The sequence below is a fragment of the Etheostoma spectabile genome, chromosome 22 (assembly GCF_008692095.1).
Source record: "Etheostoma spectabile isolate EspeVRDwgs_2016 chromosome 22, UIUC_Espe_1.0, whole genome shotgun sequence".
NCBI lineage: Eukaryota > Metazoa > Chordata > Actinopteri > Perciformes > Percidae > Etheostoma > Etheostoma spectabile.
In genome coordinates this window covers 22,905,692-22,908,249 of record NC_045754.1, presented here as the reverse complement: position 1 = coordinate 22,908,249, position 2,558 = coordinate 22,905,692, and the positions used below count along the sequence as shown (strand labels likewise).

The 2,558-nt window shown below is 40.1% G+C and overlaps 1 long non-coding RNA gene across 1 annotated transcript in view; it reads left to right on the top strand.

Moving 5' to 3' along the window:
- Positions 1-2,037: 2,037 nt before the first annotated feature.
- The window catches only part of LOC116672365 (uncharacterized), a 6,916-nt gene continuing 6,395 nt past the window's right edge, over positions 2,038-2,558 (top strand). The window contains exon 1 of the long non-coding RNA XR_004327537.1: positions 2,038-2,204. This is a non-coding gene — a long non-coding RNA (uncharacterized LOC116672365). The remainder of the gene's footprint in view (positions 2,205-2,558) is intronic.

Genomic DNA, 2,558 nt, shown 5'->3' with positions numbered 1-2,558 from the left:
AAAGCCAATTCTTCAGTTAATATCCATGAAGATACATTTGTAATGCGATTGAATTACCAACACAGCTGCTGGGACAAGGCTGTTTCCTTGTGACATGGGAATAAAGCAAGGGACATACACATGGGAGCTGAAGGGAGGTGTGAGAGTGTCAGATTGATTGACTGGCTGGATTAATGTGTAGCCTATCATTTTTTGTCTGAGAACCTTGTAACACTAATAGTGCCATTTGTTAATGCCGGCTGTCCCCAGATCAATAGATAGAGATATTAGCAAACCCTCCCCTCTGATGACGAGACGGAGGGGCAATTGTCAGGAATTTTCCTGGAGGCTGATCACCCACTCCAGCCGCTTCCCGCTCCGGGCAAGCTCCCAAGATGCCACTGGGAGCCGCCTAACTTGATATTCAACTTAGCTAACCTATTGATGACATCACAGACTCTACGTCCATCTTCTATACAGTCTATGTGTAGTGTAGAGGAGCTCACTAGTCTTGTGTGTAGAACAGCATAAAGGTTTGTATATCCATTTTGCCTGCACCTACTGCGGTTGGAAAATATCAGCAATTATGGAAGGCAGACAAGCTGTTTGACCCACGTGTATTCATGCGCATCCCTTAAATTAAAAATTGCAAATGTAACACACTCTTCACTTCAGCAGTACAATAACAAAAGGCATGTAATCAGTCAAAAGGGAAGGACCTTCAACATCGAAAGCAGCTGTTGACGAGCGTATTGGTAAGAATCAGACATACGGATTCTAACTTTTACTGTATTTATACAACCCAATATAAGACACTGGAAAGGTTGAATGTGCAATCTTTTTAACCAAAGCCACACAGTAAGTCACACCTGTTTTAGGACATATGGAGCCCTTCCTTCTCAATTGACTCAATTCCTCTGAATAAATACGCAGAGTGTAGACATGACCTGTTCTAAAGCTCAAACTCATCCACAGTATATGGGTATGTAGTTATTGATTTCGACAGGGCAGTGTAGGTGAATACTGAGGGAATCATCCATCCATAGAGGTGTCCCAAAGCCCACCCAACCTTTGTTCACAGAGGACCATCCTTGTGGGAGCTACTTGTGCATTTTTTACTCAGGTTTCTGTAATATATAAGGTTTGTCTCATAGTCTTATTTAGTCTGGTTTCTTTATTCTTGTATGTTGTGTAGTACATTGTTTATGTTTTATTTATATATCATTTGATGTCACTTGTTTTTTTTCATAGGAAGACCACTGCTCTTGTTCAGTATCACAATTCAGTGTTCTGTTTCTAAAGTAAGAAAGACCTGAAAGACTCTTTCGGAGCACTAACTAAAATGTTGTCTAGTGCACCAAATTGGTCGGAGCCAGCCCAGCATTTCAGCCATGTAAGCTACTACACAAGCTCCTAGAAAAGAAAATTGGGTGACAACTTTGTTTTGCTGAGAAAAGATGAATTATATTGTTATCTTTAGAAAACACCAACCGGTTTCCAGAGGTAATACATTAATTAGATCGTTATCTTAGGAAATTACTCCCCTCAAAATAACGAGATGATATGCAACAAGATGAATAACAGAATAGCAAGTTGACTGACACGGAGTATGTTTACATGCACACCAATATTCCACTATCATTCCAAATATGACAATATTTCCAATATGACACATGTCATGTAAACAGCATTTTCCGGTAGGTAATTCTGATTTTGGCCTTTTTCCGAATATTGCATTTTCCAAATGGGATAGACTGGTATTTTGGGGGTTTTAGAAGCATTCGTTGGACATGTTTACAGCGCTTTGGGACTATGCATCTCAATCGGGGGTTTTACAGCAGTTACGGCCACTCGCCTGTTTACGGCTCATGCTCAGCTCTGTGCGTTGCTATGGTTGCGTTACACAAACCAACCAACAGTTGGCAAGGCTGCAGACCAGATAAGAAGGAGAAACACAGCTAATTTTACACATTATCAAAGACTTGGATATCAACAGGTTTTTGGATATGCACACACATCGCTATTCATGACATCGCCATCACCCAGAAGCTGGTTGAAGGAATGAAAGAGGGATGCTGTGTTCACATGCTCCAACAAGTCCACCACCACTGATAACCTTTGAAAAAATCATATTTTGCACAGATGCATGTAAATGGGAATATTAGTGGAATAATCACTTTCATTAGCCATGTAAACAGCATAGTCAGAATATCGCCTTTTTCACAGTTTCTCAGGTGGTAATAGGACAACTGTAAAATTGTACATTTATGACATAGCCTGGCTGACATTAGGACTTTGAATTGCTGGTTCAACAATATTTCTCTTTAGAATATGCAAAATGTTCATTGTTGATGTTTTCAGGCTGAGCTGATAGTCTTAATTAGCTTTGTAGCAACTCATTTGGCAATGGGATGCATGTAACGGAGGTTTATTATTAATAAAAGGTTATGCACTAAAGCTTAAAGCTCTTATGGCATGAAAATGTCACTTTATGAGTTGTTTTAACATTAATATGTGTTCCCTCAGCCTGCCTATGGTCCCCCAGTGGTTAGAAATGGTGATAGGTGTAAACCGAGCCC